The sequence below is a fragment of the Megascapheus bottae genome, chromosome 16, assembly GCF_031878675.1.
Source record: "Megascapheus bottae isolate mThoBot1 chromosome 16, mThoBot2.hap1, whole genome shotgun sequence".
NCBI lineage: Eukaryota > Metazoa > Chordata > Mammalia > Rodentia > Geomyidae > Megascapheus > Megascapheus bottae.
Window position 1 is genome coordinate 43,086,720 of NC_143524.1, and position 18,262 is coordinate 43,104,981.

The 18,262-nt window shown below is 43.7% G+C and overlaps 1 protein-coding gene across 4 annotated transcripts in view; it reads right to left on the reverse strand.

The window, feature by feature from the left end:
• The window catches only part of Numa1 (nuclear mitotic apparatus protein 1), a 78,003-nt gene extending 59,803 nt beyond the window's left edge, over positions 1-18,200 (reverse strand). Inside the window, exons 1-2 of one of the 4 annotated variants that reach the window (XM_090348342.1) lie at positions 17,936-18,200; positions 17,372-17,770 (exon numbers count right to left, since the gene is read on the reverse strand). The gene's annotated coding sequence lies outside the window, so the exon portion shown is untranslated. Of the gene's footprint in view, positions 1-3,643; positions 3,856-17,371; positions 17,771-17,935 lie in introns of those variants that run through there. The other 3 variants (XM_090348343.1, XM_090348341.1, XM_090348340.1) reach the window with 3 other exon arrangements.
• Between the last annotated feature and the right edge of the window lie 62 nt (positions 18,201-18,262).

Below are 18,262 nucleotides of genomic sequence, written 5' to 3' on the forward strand. Positions count from 1 at the left end.
ATATTTGTTAAACATGTCGTTTGAAATAAGATATAAAAATCAATGTTAATAAATTCTTTAAAAAAATTAAAGGCTATGGAGAGAAAGAGGAGAAATACAAAGATTAAAAGGTGTGGATTTTACAGGTTACCTCCTCCTCCTCCTCCATTTGGGGTGGGAAGCTGGCATTTAAGTGAGCACACTAAGCAGTCTATTGTCTCTACAGGACCTAGGTATTGAGAAGCTAATTAGGCCACTTTGTCTCTGCTTCTGGGCATTTAACTCCTAATTGTGGTTACATGGGGCTTTTTCTTTAAATGAAGGGAAGGGGGTCTCCTAGTCCTCTAAATCACCATGACCATGCATTCCTGCAGCCTACTTCCAGTGGGCTCCACCTCCTTCAAAAAGTCCTGAGGAATGACTGCTCCCCCACCAGCCTGTCCTGTGATTGTTTCTAAGGAGAGCTCTAGTGCCTGCGTGCACTCACTCAACAGCCAGTTCGTGTTTGATCACCCAGCTGTGGCTGCAAACAGAGCTGTAATTTAGGGAGAAAAGGAAATTCCACTGCTACCCCCAGCAGTCAAGCACTTCACACAAATCAAATCCTTAGACCTACTGAGTTACATTAAGCATGGCATTTTTTTTTTTTTTTGGGTGCTACTACTGAACTCAAGGCCTGAACACTGTCTCCAAGCTTTTTCACTTGAGCTCCACTTCTGTTTTTTTTGCTAGTTAATTGGAGATAAAGAGTGTCACAGGCTGACTTTAAACTGTAATCCTCAGATCCCAGTCTCTAAGTACCTAGGAAAACAAGCATGAGTCACTAGCCTGACAGCATCTCCTCCTCCTTTTCTTTTTTTCCTGGCTAGTCCTGGGACTTAAACTCAGGGACCTGAACTTCTCCCTGAGCTGCTTTTGCTCAAGGCTAGCATTCTACCACTTGAACCACAGTGCCACTTCTGGCTTTTTCTGTGTATATGGTACTGAAGAATTGAATGCAAGGCTTCATGCATGCTAGGCAAGCATACTACCACCAGGCCACATTCCCAGCCCTAGCAGAATCTTTTAATCAGGGTGACTAAAGCCATATTTTACTGACCACCACTGCCAGGAACAAATGCCCAGATAGAATAATCAGTCTTTTGGATGTATTCATGATAATATATTTTTGCTTTGCTCTCCTGTCCCACAGGCCTGCCCCTGTACAACCTAGAAATTCCAGGAAATATTGTCTCATGCCTGTGATTCTAGTTACTTAGAAGTCTGGAGGATCTTGGTTCAAGCCTAGTCCAAGCAGAAATCATGAGATTCTATCTCCAAAATAACCAGCCAAAAACTGGACTGGAGGCATGGCTAAAGTGATAGAGCACCAACCTAGCAATCAAGCCCTGAGAAAGGGTCTACATCCAAACCCCACTACCACCAAAAAAAAAAAAAAAACCCATATATTTTCAAGACCCCCCAAAAAATTAAATTAAAAAATAAAATAGTCTCCTTAGGATGTTATTTACTTCAAAGTATTTACAAAACACTTCTTTGGAAGCTGCCTTTAAACACTCATACTCCGTATGAGATAGAGGAAATTAGGCTTGTTTTATAGTCATACCTCATTCTTCACACATAAAGTTAACGCCTTGCTTGATTCTTGGCTCACAGTATGTTTCCAAACACTGAATTCTACAGGCAAAGAAGACTGCTACCTCAGAGGATACTCAATTGGTAGACTCAGAAGCTGGGACATAGCTCAGCAGTGGAGCACTGCCTAGTATGTGAGAGGCCCTGGGTTCCACCCAAAAACTGGAGCAGTGGGTGAGATGATTGCTCAAAGCCAAAGCTTTTTTTCAGCCAGGTACCAGTGACTCACACCTGTAATCTCAGCTACTCAAAAGGCTGAGATCTCAGGACCATGGCTCGAAATCAGCCAGGGCTGCAAAGTCCCTGGCACTCTTATCTCCAATTAACCAGAAAAAAGCTGAATGTGGCACTGCGGCTCAAGTGTTAGAGCCCTATCCTGAGGGGAAAAAAAAGCTCAAGGACAGTGTGGCCAGGCCTTAAATTCAAACCCCAGGACCAGTATGCATGCACGCGCACATGCATGCACGCACACGCTCACACATGATTTTTTAGGCACCAGTGGCATAGCAAATAGCAGAATGAAATGTAAGATAAGCTCACAAGTAATATAGTTGACTCACAATTAAAACAGAAAGCGCAAGAATTGTCACATGTGTTAGAAATAAATTATTATAGCCAGGGGCCAGGGGTCACAGCCAGCTACTCCGGAGGCTCAGATTACCACATTCAAGATTCAAAGCCAGCCCAGGCAGACAATCTGACTTTCTTATCTCCAACTAACAAAAAGCTAGAAGCAGAGATATGGCTCAAAAGGTAGACTACCAACCTTGATCAAAAAAGCCAATCAGAGGGACCAAGAGTGTAGCCTAGTGCTAATGGCCTAGCATGCACAAAGCCCTGAGTTCAATTCCTTGGTACCACATACACAGAAAAGGCTGGAACTGGTGCTGTGGCTCAAGTGGTAGAGCTCTAGCCTTGAGAAAGCTCAAGGACAGTGCCCACGCCCTGAGTTCAGCAGAAGCATGCAGCCCTTAGTTCAAGTTCTAGTAGTGGCACGAAATAAGTGAGTGTGTGAGTGTGTGTGTGTGTACTATTACATTATAATAGAGACCAAGCTAGACACTGGTGGCTTACACCTATAATCCTAGTCATTCAGGAAGCTAAGATCTGAGGATCATCGTTCAAAGTCAGCCCACACAGACAAATCCACACTCTATGTTTAATTAACCAGCAAAACCCCAGAAGTGGAAGCATGGCTCAAGTGGCAGACTGCTAACCATGAGGTGAAAAAGCCAAGAAAGAATTCTAGGCCCTATTTCAAGCCCCAGGTTCTAGTATTTATATTAAAAAATAAATAAATAAATTAGGGTCAGGAGTTTGGCCTAGTGGTAGAGAGCTTGCCTAGCATGCACGAAGACCCCGGTTCGATTCCTTGGTTCCACACATACATAGAAAAAGCTGGAGATGTGCTGTGACTCAAGTGGTAGAGCTCTACCCTTCAGAGAGCCCAAGGACAGCATTCAAGCCCCAAGTTCAAGGCCCAGGACTGGCAAAAAAAATCTCCAAGATTATTTAATCCACACTGTCCATGAGTCCACTGAGGTTCAGGAACTTACCCCTGATCCATTGCTGGTCAGCAACGTTTTATGAGTCCCAGCATAATCACATACTTCCTCACACAGCTTCCCCCTTCTGTCTTTCCTCCCCCTTGGTCACAGGGGAGGGAGAGAACTTGGGATACAAAAGCACACCACAAATGGTCCTGAAATCCCACAGCTGAAAGCTGGGCTTAAGACCAGGCCCCCTCTGCTGTGACCTGACAGACATGAGCCTATGTTTCGTGTGTGGCTCACAAGAGATCTATCTGGCCAGTCTACCTCAGAGGACAGGCTCCCCCGACATGATAAAACCCTGTCTATTAAACCTCCCTGCCTACCACTGGCAAGACCTTGTTTGCTTCAAGTGCCTGACAGAAGACTAATGTGGAGAATGGGAAGGGATAGGGAGAGAGAAAGTAGCAGAGAGAGACCCTACTCAGAAAAAGCTGGCCTGAGACAGCAGAGGAAAGGAAGAAGCCATGTTGACTTACCTCCTGGTAGACAGCCTCTGCAGTGTGGACTTGAATTAGCCTCGATTCAAGGAAAGCACAGAAGGGCAGAATACTTGTTTATTCCTTCATCCTACCTACTATGTCTCAACCCACCCTCATCACCCCGGGCAGCCCCTGCACTCTTCAGATCACACAGCAACCAGGAGAGAAGCCATACGGGCCAGGTCAACAGAGTGAGTCAGTAGAAGAGCAGGAAGAGTCACTGGGGCAGAAATTCTGGCCTCCAGTACAAGAACGCCAAGCCCCACCCCCAGCCGGTCCCCAGTGAGGCCCTGCCCTACCAGGATTCCTGTCCTTAAACCAGGAAAGGCCCCTCCCTCCCTCCCTCCCTCCCTCCCTCCCTCCCTCAGGAGGCTGCAAGCCACTGGGCTCTCGTTTGAAATGCGTGTCCAGCTCAAAAACTTTGCTGTTTTCTTCTCCTTAAAGCATCCAACCAAAATTCTTTGGCTTAACTTTCCAAGTCCACTGTGAGACCTCAATTCATTTGTTGGCCCTTAACTTCCACCCCTCCACTCCCAGAAAAGACTGGGAACTAAAAAAATCCAGGCCTCCCCCACTCCCCTTCTCTGCCTGGGTTGGGTGCTGGCTTGTTCCCAATTCATGCCTTCATCTGACCAAGAACAGCAAGCTCAAGTGCTGGGGGGGGGGGGGGGGGGGAGAGAAGCAGATCACAGAAAGGAATGCTCCAGTGGTAAAACAAGGGCACACTCGCCCCTCCAAAAGGTATTCGAATATGTCAACTGAAATATGTGTACAATATTTCACAGTAATCTTTTAAATTGTTTTTAATAATCTTACAACTGAGGAAAGAGCACAGGATTAGGCCAGGCACAGCCTTTGACCCTAAGTGCTACACCATTAGACTTTTCAGCAGTACAAATACTAAAGGCAATATAGAACCCTCATATTTACTCATGATATAAAACCTACACACTGGGAAAAGCCTAAATGACAGCTTACCTAACCATACCCCACATCCCTCAAATTCCATATTTTCTTAATTACTCCAAGTCCTACTGAATTCCCTCCCCCCTCAATTCCTAAAGGACTTACCGATTAGAAAACACCAAAATTATATTGCAAAATAGGTCTCTGCTTCTATGTGTATTAGAGTCAACTTCATTGTCAAGCTACTGAATTAACTTATATTGTTCTTCTATTATGCTACTTTTAAATTTCTGATAGTACTGGGATTTGAACTCAGGCTAACCAGGTACTCTACCACCTGAGCAACGTCTCTACCCTTTTTTGCTTTTTTCATGTGTATGTGAATGTGTGTGAATGTGTGTGTGTGTGTGTGTAATCAGGAGTGAGAGGAGCTAACACAGAGGATAAAAGAGGATGAATTTGGTTCATATAGTTTTATTTACATGAATAAAAACAGAACAGTGAGAGAGACTGGCAAGAAAATAAAACACTGACAGAGGTGATAAGGCTGATCAGAATACACTGTACACAAGTGTGGGAATGTCACAATGAAATCCCCCTCATACAATTAATGATTGTGCTTAAAATGTATTCCTGGGCTGGGTACCTGTAGCTCATGCCTGTAATCCTAGCTAAGATCTGAGGATCAAGGTCTGAAGTCAGACTGAACAGGAAAATCTGTGACTCTTACCTTCAATTAACCACCAAAAAGCCGAAAGTAGTGCTGTAGCTCAGGTGGTATAGCATTAATCTTAAACAAAATAACTCAGGGACAGTGCCCAGGCCCTGAGTTCAAGCAACAGGATCAACACACACACACACACACACACACACACACACACACACAGACATACATACACACATACACATACACATACACACACATACATACATACACACACACACACACACACACACACACACACACACACTCCAAACAATTATTTTTAATGTGTTTCTGGGCTGGGCACCAGTGATTCATGTCTATAATCCTAGCTACTCAGAAGCTGAGATCGGAGAATCTCAATTCGAAGCCAGCTTAAACAGGAAAATCTATGAAATTCTTATCTCCAATTGTCCAGGAAAAAAAATAATAAAGTAGTGATTCAAGTGGTAGAGTGCTAGCCTTGAGCAAAAAAAATCTCAGGGATCCGGGAGTTTATCGTAGTGGTAGAGTGCTTGCCTAGCATGCACAAAAGCCTGGGCTCAATTCCTCAGTACCACATACACAGAAAAGCCAGAAGTGATACTGTGGCTCAAGTGGTAGAGCACTAGCCTTGAAGAAGACCCAAGGACAGTGCTCAGACCCTGGGTTCAGTTCCCAGGACTAACTAAAAAAATAAATAAAAGTAAAAAAATCTCAGGGATAGTGCCCAGACCCTGATGACTTCAAGTCCCAGGACAGGCACCTGCCCAAGAAAGTGTTTTATCTTTTCTTTCTTTCTTTTTTTTTTTTTTTTTTTTGGAGGGGGGCGGTTGTGGGGCTTGAACTCTGGGCCTGGGCACTGTACCTGAGTTCTTCAGCTCAAGGCTCAGCCCTACCCTTGAGCCATAATAGCACTACTTTTAGAGATTACCTGGAGATAAGAGACTTAGGACTTTGTAGTCCCCAGACTGACTTTGAACCTCTACCCTCCGATCTCAGCCTCTTGAGTAGCTAGGTCTACTTTTCCCTCTTACTTTCCATTTCCTCTCTCTCTTTTTTTTAAGTTATTTGAACTTTTTCATACTTCGATTAAATTTATTCCTTTTTTCCTCCTAACTCTGGCAGGCTACAACATACATAGCAAAATGTCGTATCTTAAGAGATAATTCTTTACTATTTTAAACGAACTGAATGTACAACGTTAAATAACATAGATACCTTTTGTCCTTCCCCTTTTATATTTGCCATGCTTATTTCAATATATACTGGAACACTCCACCAAACAAGGTGGTAATTTATATTCATTTTTCTTTCTTTTTTTTATTTTTTGCTAGTCCTGGGCTTGAGCTCAGGGCCTGAGCACTGTCCTTGGACTTTCTCAAGGCTAGAGCTCTACCATTTGAGCCTCAGCACCACTTCTGGCTTTTTTTCTATGTATGTGGTACCGAGGAATCGAACCTGGGTCGTTGTGCATGCTAGGCAAGCACTCAACCACTAGGTCAAACTCCCAGCCCCTGGTAATTTATTTTTAACATCCATATCTATTTCAAAAAACGTAAGAGAAAAGCAATAGTCTATGTTTACTCAGTCGTGGTCTAAAACAGTATTTTTTAAATGTTTTTGTTAAACTAAATTAAAAATAAAAAAAAAAAAAGGAGCCAGAAGCATAGCCTAGTGGTAGAGTGCTCGCCTAGCATTCACGAAGCACTGGGTTCAATTCCTCAGTACCACATACTCAGAAAAAGCTAGAAGTGGTACTGTGGCTTAAGTGGCAGAGCACTAGCCTTGAGCAAAGAGAGTCCAAGGAGAGTACCCAGGCCCTGAGTTCAAGGCCCAGGACTGGCCAAAAAAAGACCAGGAGTGTGTTGTAGTGGTACAGTGCTCGCCTAGTATATATGAAGAGCCGGGTTTGTTTGATTCCTTGGTACCACATACATAGAAAAAGCTGGAAATGGTGTGGTGGCTCAAGTGGTAGAGCTCTAGCCTTGAGAAATCCCAAGGACAGTGCTCAGACCCTGAGTTCAAGAAAAGAAAAAAAAAATGGAGCCAGGAATTAAAAAATAAAAACTACCCAAGGCTAAAGTAGACCTGACAAAATCAATATCCTTCAGTGGATATTGAACAAAAACAATAGAAACAACAATGACAGACAGATATCCAGAAAGTATCAATGGAAAAACTTAACATATCTCTGTACTGGATGTATTAAATCAGTGGTAAATTTTCTAAGTGTTAATAGTGGTGTGGAAGGCTAAGTGTGGTGGTTCACACCTGTCTATATCCCCAACTACTTGGGAGGAAATTCTAGTACACATACACGTGTACACACATACGTGTACACGTACACGTATGTACACGTACGTACACACACGTACACACACACACACAGAGCTAGTGAGGTTACAGATATTTTTAGAATATCTCCTTGCTGAAGCATTTCTGGATGAAGTAGTATGATACACATACCCAATAATCAGAAGGTTCAGAAAATATAAAGTATGACAAAATGTGAACAGATGAATCTACATAAAAATTATATATGTTTTTAACATCTGACCTGGAAGAAATGGTTGCATTGCCAATATTCAAAGAGTTAAACCTTTCTTTCTATATAAGTCTAGAGATTTTTGTATATTCCAACATTTATAAATTTTGTAGATAGAACAATGATACTTAATATTATAAAAGTAAAATAAGTGATTGTGATAATTGCTAGGAACAACTATGTCACAATACTGTAAAATATATGTAACCACTTACTTGCAACAATAAAAAGAAAAAAATTATACCCTTTTTTTGTTTATAGGGGTACTGACATTTGAACTTAAGTCTTGTTAGGCAAGTACTACACAGCTTAAGTCACACCCAAACCCTTCAGCTTTAGTTATTTTTCTGATAGGGCTTTGGGCTTTTGATCTGGGCCAGCCGTGGGCCAACACTCACTTCCCACATAGCTGGGATTACATTACAGAAGAAAAACACCACTCTTGGCTTGTCCTTTGACAGGGTTTCAATGACTTTTTTTTGCTAGCCTTGAACTACAATTCTTCTACCTCTGCCTCTTAAAATAGTTGAGAGTACAGTTCTTATATTATCCTTATAAAGTATGAGGAGGTCTGAAATTGTTCCGAATGAAAATAAAAGCTTGCATTCCATATCAAACAAAAATAAAGGCCTGCATTTCATACTTCCACACATCCCCAGCTCTGCTCCAGACACAGTAGGATTCAGGTGTGGCAATGGCTCTGGAGATTAGCAACATGACAGAGTTGACTTTACTGAAATCCAGTGAAGAGGTCAGAAGGGATGGAGGGGAGATTGTAAAGAAACAATGGAAACTTTTAGGAGCAAGAGGATTCTCTAAAATTTACATTGGTATATTGCAGGAATTTCAGAAAAGCAGAAAAATCCAAGTTATAGACAGATGCTAGTGGCTCACGCCTATAATCCTAGCTACTGAGGAGACTGAGATCTGAGGATCACGGTTCAAAGCCAGCTTGAACACTAAAGTCTGTGAGAATCTTATCTCCAATTAACCACCAGAAAACTGGAAGCAGCACTTTGGCTCAAAGGACAGTGCTCAGGCCCTGAGTTCAAGTCCCATGACTGACAAAAACAAACAAACATGTAAGTGGGGCTGTGACTCAAGGTAGTAGAGCCCTAGACTTGAACAAAAGAGTTCAGGGACAACGCCCAGATCCTGAATTCTGGCCCTACAACCAACCAAGAAAAAAAGAAGGAGAGCAAGAATGAAGAAAATTCAAAGCCATTATTTCTTTATGTTTCATCAAAGCCATCCCAGAAGTAAACAAATGTCCACTCAATAAGGTGCAATTGCTGCTATTCACAGAGGGACCAAGCGCTGAGGTGTCAAAAGGCGTCAAAACTCTGACAGCCTTCAAATACATGTCTCTGGGGATTCATAGGGAGATAGTTTCCCAGTCGGGTAAGTGTGCCTGAAACACATGCAATCTTCACTTCTCACCACACAGGCCAGTCCTCAGCACAGACAACAAGGCCGAAGAAATCTACATAGCTAGCTGGGCGAAGTGGTTCACTGCCTATAATCCTAGCTACTCAGGAGGCTGAGATCTGAGAACCGCAGTTCAAAACCAGCCTGGGCACAAAAGATCGAGAGACTCTTATCTCCAATTAATCACTAGAAAATGGGAGGTGGGGCTGTGGCTCCAGGGGTAGGGTCATAGCCCTAAGATGAAGAGCTCAGAGACAGTGTCCAGGCCCAGAGTTCCAGCCCATGACCCACAAAAAAAATAAAAAAGTCTACATGGCTGATACACTGTCATTTCCTGCACTGGCTACAAAGAAACTAGATCTTAAATATCACAGAAAGGACTCCAACATGCACCTGCCAAAAGAGGCCTCAATCCAGTAACATGCTGTGCAGTGATGCCCTCTTCCCATTTGATTTTTTTTGGGGGGAAGGGGGGTGGTTTGGTTAGTTAAGGGACTTGAACTCAGGTAATTTGAACTTGGTTTTCGGTGAGTTTTTTCACTTTGAGACACAGCACCACTACTGGGTTTCTGGTGGCTAATTGGAAATAAGAGTCTCACAGACTTTTCTGCCTAGGCTGGCATTGATCCAAGATCCTCAGATCTCAGCCTCCTGAGTAGCTAGAATTACAGGTGTGAGCCACCAGGGCCTGGCTTGCCCTCTCCCTTTTACAAACACCAGTTCACTCCACTTCAGCCAAGTCACCTGTTACAAAGCTGACAGCCTAATGGTCAACCTGTAACCTTGGTTCTCTGAATGACAGCCTCCTCTGAATGACAGCCAACATAATGGCTGCCCTTTCCACATAGTCCTCCACCAATTTTCCAGAAGGAAGTATCAAAGTATGGGCCAGGAGTTTGACCTAGTGGTAGATTGCTTGCCTAGCATTGCACAAAGACCTGGGTTTGATTCCTTGGTGCCACATACATAGACAATCTGGAAGTGGTACTGTGGCTCAAATGGTAGAGCTCTAGCCTAAGGACAGTACTCAGGGCCTGAGTTCATGCCTGGGACAGGCAAAAAAAAAAAAGTATTCCCCAAGTCGGGCAATAGTGACTCATGAATCTGTGAAACTCTTCATCTCCAATTAACCACCAGAAAACCAGAAGTCGCACTGTGGCTCAACATGGTAGAGCACTAGCCTTGAGCTGAAGAGCTTAAGAGACAGTGCCAGGCCCAAAGTTCAAGCCCCACTGACAAGAAAAAAAAAAAAAAAAAAAAACCTAGAATAAAAGAAGTCATTAAAAAATACAAAATTGGGAGCCAGGATTTTGGCCTAGTGGTAGAGTGCTTGCCTAGCATGCACAAAGACCTGGGTTCGATTCTTCAGTATCACATACATAGAAAAAAAAATGGAAGTGGTGCTGTGACTCAAGTGGTAGAGCACTAGCCTTGAGAAAAAGTCCAAGGACGGTGCTCAGGCCCTGAGTTCAAGTCCCATGACTGGCAAAAAAAAATAATACAAAAATAAAATGTTCACATTAATTTAAAATGCTATCTAGGAGGAAAAAAGCTGCCTATGGCAGAGGAAAGGCAATGGCTAAGCATATATTCTTGATGCACTCTGAATCAGATAGACAGAGCTCCCTAATACACCAATGCAATGTCAAGGAGAACAACCAACAGTACTCAGTATCCTACTTTTGGAGTCAGAGGAAGAATTACAGTGACTATGGATAAGTACAGCCTGTTAAACATAGGGGTAGGGCCAGGAACCAGTGGCTTACAACTGTTAGCCTAGCTACTCAGGAGGCTGAGATCAATAGAACAAGGTTCAAAGTCAGTCTGGGCAAAAAAAAGTCTAAGGCTCTTATCTCCAATTACCTAGCAAAAGAACAGAATTGGAAGTGTAGTTCAAATGGTAGAGTACTAGCCTTGAGCAAGAAAGCTGAATGAGAAGGCTTGAGTTCAAGGTACACACCTGTGTAACACACACACACACAGAGGTTGGGGAAGAACTACTGAGTTAGCCAGGTACAGTGGCTCACACCTATAATCCTAGCTACTCAGGAGGCTGATATCTGAGGATCATGTTTCAAAGCCAGCCTGGGCAGTAAAGTCTGTGAGACTATTATCTCCAATAATAGAAGTGGCCCTATGGCTCAAGGGATAGGGTGGTAGCCTTGAGCTGAAGAGCTCAGGGACAATGCCCAGGCACAGAGTTCATGTTCCATGACCAACAAAAAAAATAAATAATGAACGTGAGACATAAAGTCCTAGCATAGAAGTAAAAACCTGTAATCTCAACATGGAATGGTGTCAGGAGGATTCCAAATTTTTTTATTCATTCATTCATTCATTCATTTTTGCCAATCCTGGGGCTTGAACTCAAGGCCTGAGCACTGTCCTTGGGCTTTTTCAAGGCTAGAGCTCTACCACTTGAGCCACAGCACCACTTCTGGCCTTTTCTTCATATGTGGTACTGAGGAATCGAACCTAGGTCTTCGTGCATGCTAGGCAAGTACTCTAGCACTAGGCCAAATTTCTGACCTAATCTTTTTTATTATTGTATTTTATTGTCAAGGTAATGTATAGAGAGGTTATGGTTACATTTGTGGGGTAGTGATGATATTACTTCTCAAACACTGATACCCCTTTTCATGTTTTTGTTCCCCTTTCCCTCCCTGCAGAGGATTTCAAATTTGAGGCCAGCCTGCACCAGGTAGAAAGGCCTTGTCTCAAAAAAAAAAAAAAAAAGAATGGTGCAGGGGCTGGGAGTTTGGCCAGGACTGGCAAAAAAAAAAAGAATGGTACAGGAAGAATGGCTGAAGTGGCAGAATGCTTGGCTAGCAAGTGCTGGGTCCTGAGTTCAAACCCCAGTACTGCCAAAAATGAAACAAAAAAATGTAGAGCAGAAAATTTACACTCTGTTCATTTCTACCATTTATAAACTCTATTTGAGTAGATTACCTAATCTATATGTGACTCCATTTCCTTCCTTATACTTGGGAAAGTTAGTAACAGAACTTAAACTTTGGGAAGTAGATCATACAACGTGTTTAGAATACTGCACAGTTCACAGGATATGCTGAAATAAAAATATGAAGTTACCTTTTGCTATTACCAAATGTTGGTAATATGAACCAGATATCCTGAAAGCATTCCTATTACAATATGCCTGGAAAGGCACAGAAAAAATACATATACTAAGCACTCTTTCATACTGTGGGGTCATCACATTACTATCTCTTGGCTCCGGGTTCTGCTTTGCCATGCTGGGGCTTGGTCACACCACCGCCATTTCACTTTTGCAAGCTGACTCCCTGTTGTCAACAGGGACTTCAAATGGGAAAACTAAAGTTGAAAGGACACTCTGAGGGGGGCTTCCTGGGTTCTGCTGAGCACAGCAGTTGATTTGGCTCTCTTTCTTTCTTTCATGGGTCATGGGCCTGGGTTCTTCGGCTCAAGGCTATACATAGCCTTATCCCTTGAGCTACAACACCACGTCCCCTTTTCTTTTTTTCTTTTTTTTGCCAGTCCTGGGCTTGAGCTCAGGGCCTGAGCACTATCCTTAGACTTTCTCAAGGCACCATTTCCGGCTTTTTTTCTATGCATGTGGTACCAAGGAATCGAACCCGGGTCTTCATGCATGTTAGGCAAGCACTCTACCACTAGGCCAAACTCCTGGCCCCCACTTCCCCTTTTCTAGTGATTACTTGAAGATTGTCTGGTTCTTCAGATCTTAGCCTCAGGAACTAGGATTACAGATGTGAGCCACCACACTAGGCTGGCCCAGTTTCTTTCTAAACTCCCAACCAGCCTCATCAGCTGGGCAGGACTCTGCTCAGCCTGGCTGCTTCTGAGCCTCCTGGGAGCAAACATGAAATCAGCGATGCCAAGCAACACCATCGCCCCAGAGAATCTCTACATTTTTCTAAATGTATATCAACTTTCCTTCCTTGGCTTTTTTTTTCAGTTCTGGATGAGGAAGCTGCTTATAATATACAGCTATTATCAAAGCTAAGAATTCTTTCTTGGGAAGGTGGCTTAGTGGTAGAGCGCTTACCTAGCACGGTAAGGGTTCCACTCCTTAGTAACAACACATAAAACAGAAAAAGCCAAAGCCAGGCATGGTGGCTCATGCAAGTAATCCTTGCTACTCAGGAGGATGAGATCCAAGAATCACGGTTCAAAGTCAGCACTGAAATCTGTGAGACTCTTATCTCCAATAAGGAAGGAAGGAAGGAAGGAAGGAAGGAAGGAAGGAAGGAAGGAAGGAAGGAAGGAAGGAAGGAAGGAAAAAGCCGAAAGTGGCACTGTGGCTCAAGTGGTAGAGTGCTAGCCTTGAGCAAAAGCAGGTCAGGGACAGTGGCAAGGCCCTGAGTTACCCCAGGACTAGAGAGAAAGAAAGAAAGAGAGGCAGAGAGAGAGAGAGAGAGAGAGAGAGAGAGAGAGAGAGAGAGAGAGAGAGAGAGAGAGAGAGAGAGAGAGAGAGAGAGAGAGAGGGGCAGAGAGACAGAGAGAGAAAGAGAAACATATTTTTTTGCTTTTTGCTTTTTCAGCCCTCTAACAAAGGATTAAAAACAAATTACTGTACTGAATTCATTCGATTAAAATAACTATAATGTGAGTTGGGTATGATGGTATACACATACCTGTAATCCCAGAGAGGTTGAGGCAGGAAAACCATGAGTTTGAGTACAATCTAAGCTATGGAGCAAGTTCAAGGCCAGTCTGGGATATACAACAAGACTTTCTGCTCTTAAAAAAAAAAAAAAAAAAGATGGGCTGGGAGTTTGGCCTAGTGGTAGAGTGCTTGTCTAGCATGCACGAAGACCCGGGTTCAATTCCTCAGTACCACATATACAGAAAAAAGCCAGAAGTGGTGCTGAGGCTCAAGTGATAGAGCTCTAGCCTTGAGAAAGTCCAAGGACAGTGCTCAGGCCCTGAGCTCAAGCCAAGGACTGGCAAAAAAAAAAAGAAAGAAAGAAAGAAAGAGGGCCAGGGGCCGGGAATTTGGCCTAGTGGTTAAAGTGCTTGCCTAGCATGCATGAAGACCCAGGTTCGATTCCTCGGTACCATATGCATAGAAAAAAGCCACAAGTGGTGCTGAGGCTCAAGTGGTAGAGCTCTAGCCTTGAGAAAGTCCAAGGACAGTGCTCAGGCCCTGAGCTCAAACCTAGGACTGGCAAAAAAAAAAAAAAAAAAAGAAAGAGGGCCAGGAGTTTGGCCTACTGGTAGAGTGCTTGCCTAGTATGTACCAAGACCAGGGTTCGGTTCCTTGGTACCACATACATGGAAAAACCCAGAAGTGGTGCTATGGCTTAAGTAGTAGTGTTCTAGCCTTGAGAAAACTCAAGGATGGTGCTCAGGTCCTAAGTTTAAGCCCAGGACTGGCAAAAAAAAAAAAAAAAAAGGAGTACAGGGCCAGGTGGCTTGCAATCCTACCTGAGATATGAGGATCATGGTTCAAAGCCAGCCTGGGCAATAAAGTCTGTGAGACTCTTATCTCCAATTAATCACCAGAAAACTGGAAGTAGCCCTATGGCTCAAGGGACAGGGTGGTAGCCTTGAGCTGTGGAGCTCAGGGACAGTGCCCAGGCCGAGATCAAGCCCCACAACCAAAAGAAAGAAAGAGAGAGAGAGAGAGAGAGAGAGAGAGAGAGAGAGAGAGAGAGAGAGAGGAAAGAAAGAAAGAAAGAAAGAAAGAAAGAAAGAAAGAAAGAAAGAAAAGAAAAGCTTATAACTATAATCTTAGCTATTGAGGACGCTGAGATTTGAGGATTAAGGTTTAAAGCCAGCCCTGGAAGACAAATCTAAGACACTTACCTCCAATTACTAGAGAAAAAAACAAAACAAACAAACAAAAAAAACAAGTAGAAGAGTGGCTCAAGTTGTGGAGCAGTAGCTCTGAACAAAAAAGATGAACAAGAGCACAGAGCCCTGAGTTCAAACTCCAGTTCCAACACATACATAAAAAATGGCAAAAAAAAAAAAATCAGCAAATAGATATAGAAACAGTAACAACCACTAACAGCACAAAACAATTACTACTAATTTTTTATTATTAAGTAGGCTGGAATGTAGCTCAGTTCTAGAACAACTACCTACTATGAAGATCTAGGTTTAATTTCTACTACCTAAGAAAGAAAGAAGCTGGATGGGGCTTGAACTCAACCTGGGCACTTTCCCTTAGCTCTTTAGCTCAAGGCTACCACCCTACCCTTGAGCCACAGCCCCACTTCCCATTTTCTAGATGTTAACTGGAGATAAGAATCTCAAGTCCTTTTATGCTCAGGCTGGCTTTGAATGAACCTCAGATCTCAGCCTCCTGAAGAGCTAGGATTACAGGCGTGAGCCACTGTACACAGCTGAGATCTGTATTTCTATTTCTACCCAGAAAGCCCCACAAGTGAAACTGGCTCAAGTGATAGGGTGCTAACCTTGAGCACCAAAGCTTAGGGACAGTGCCCAAGCCCTGAGTTCAAGCCCCAGGACCAGCACAAAATAACAATAATAATAACAACAACAATAATGAAGTAGTAGTAGTGGTAGTTGTAGTGGAGGAAAATCCAGATGGATTGTCTTTGGGAATTATCTCATTCTTGCAGAGCCTGAAAAGCTTTTTGATATGTTTAGTGTATACTGGGTAAAGAGGCTGAATAAATGACCCCAATACCTCTGACCATCTGGTTTTACCAATTAGATACAGCTGTCTTTTTCCCTTGGAAAAAGAGAGCAGCAGATGAGGTTAATATGAGTAAACTACAATATATGCATGTGTGAATTCAAAAGAGAGCCTATTTGGCCATCTTTGCCCATAAGAACTCTAGTCTTAGTTCAAGGCATCTTTTACCCTTCCATATTCCACAAGTAAAAAAAGAACATTATAAACAAAAATATTTCCTAATGAGCTTTCACAGGTACAATCTAGCTTTCGGGGAGCAGAGCTTCTGGTTTTAAACTGAGTATATAGCCACTGAAATTAGTCTATCTCAGACTAACAAGGGCAAAAAGTACTTTGTTGCTTTGTCTACAGGAGAAACTACCCCAAAAAGGAAGGAAGGAGAGGGGAGGGAACACAAACCCCATCCATGTGAAGTGCTTCCTTACTTGATCTGAACACTCACCCTAGGTTGATCATATTCACCATAGTGAAGTAGAAAGAGCTCCAACTCCCTATCAAAGCTTCCTGCCCATCAGAGGGACACACTTCATAACCCAGTACTTTGGAAACAAAGGACCAAGCAAAGGACAATGAATAGATGTGTGGATGGAGATCAAGGTTTTCAGAAAACAAAAGGGTTAGCTTAATGCTGAAGTCAAAGCCACTCAATCAAAATGAGAAAGCCAAGAAGGTGTGTCAGTCCATGATATACATTAATGGCCAAAATATGTTCAAATATGCACATGCACACAACACACACACACACACACACACACCCCAGTCTGGACCTGAACTCAGGGCTTCTGGCTCTTACTTGGCTTTTTACTCAAAACTGAGGCTGCTAGCATTTGAACTACAGCTCTACTTCCAACATGCTCAAATCTTGCACAGCTATCAAGATCCACTGACAAAACACAGTCTTTCATTATCTAGAAGGCCAACAAATATGCAGTCTTTAGTAATACCAAATGTCAAGAGCTAAGCAAAAGAGGTAAGAGAAGGTACCCCAAAGTAGCTGCATCAACATAAATGGACTTTACCCTCCAAAACCTTCAGTCACATCCCTAAAAGGCTTTTAAATTAGTACTCTTCAGGGTACTTGTATGAAAGAGATTACCTGATCCGACATTCACAAGGACAAGTTAAGATGGGAAAGCAAGATCAGGTTGCATAGATGAAACACTCAAATTAATCCAAGGTGCACCCACACACATCCTATACCATATCTAACACTCAGAATTTCCAAGAAGAGTCAGACTTAGGCTAGTCACACAATCCTAACCAAGTTAAACATTATCAACTTCAGGGTCCCCACCAATAATGAAATTTAACAGGGTTGTTGGGAAAATTGTTTTGTTTGGGGGTTTTTTGGGTGCTGGTAAGTGGGGCTAGAGGTCAGGGGCTCATCCCTTAGCGTTTTTTCTGCTTAAGCTGGCGCTCTACTACTTGAACCACGGCTCCACTTCGGGCTTTTTCGGTGGTTACTTAGAGATAAGAGTTTCTGGGGTTTCCCACCTGAGCTGGCTTTGAAACTGGTTCCTCCTTTCTCGGTCTTCCGGGTAAGATTATGGGTTTGAGTCACGGCCTCCAGGCAAAGATTCTCTTTGCTGTGGTTTGCTGGGGCTTGAACTCACGGCTCTGAGCACTGTCCCTGAACAAGGCTTGTTCAAGGCTAGCGTTCTATAACCACTTGAGCCACGGCTCTACTTCCAGCTTTTTGGTAGTTAATTGGAGCTGATGGTCTCACTGAATTTCCCGCACCGGCTGATTTCAAACCTCGATGGATCCTCAGATCTCAGCTTCCTGAGTGACTAGGATTACAGACGAGAGTCAGCTGGTACCGGCTTGCTAAGAAGATTCGTATAAATTGTGCAACGCACATAGTGATAGCAACACAGAGCAGGTGCTCAGGCACTGAGTAACAAAAACAGCCGAGAGCTTCCATTAGAAGACCCCTCAATTACAATCCGGCCGGGAACGCCCGGCCCTCCTCCACGTCGCCCGCCAGCGTAAACCCACGGACACGCCCCCCAGACAGACCCTCCCCCTCGGACATCCCCGTCCCTCCACAAGCCTTACCACCGGAAGACTTGCTCCCCTTTCAGACTCGCCTTACGAAGGCCGGCCACTCTCACAGGCCTCTCCAGCACCCACTTTAGGCCCGGGCATCCCCTCGGGACACCCAGGCCGCACGCCAGCTGCGGGCCCGCGCCGGTTACCTGGCCGCGCGCCCCCGCTCCACCACACGCTCCCCGGACCGCACCACGCCGCGGGCTCCCCACCAGTCGAGAAAGTACACAATTAGTTCAAACCAGGGCCCCGCCCTCTCGCGCCGTCCTCTGATTGGCCCCAGTGGGATGTTGTTCGCTAGGCACGCGAGAGGACCCGGGAAAAGGAAATGCGAGG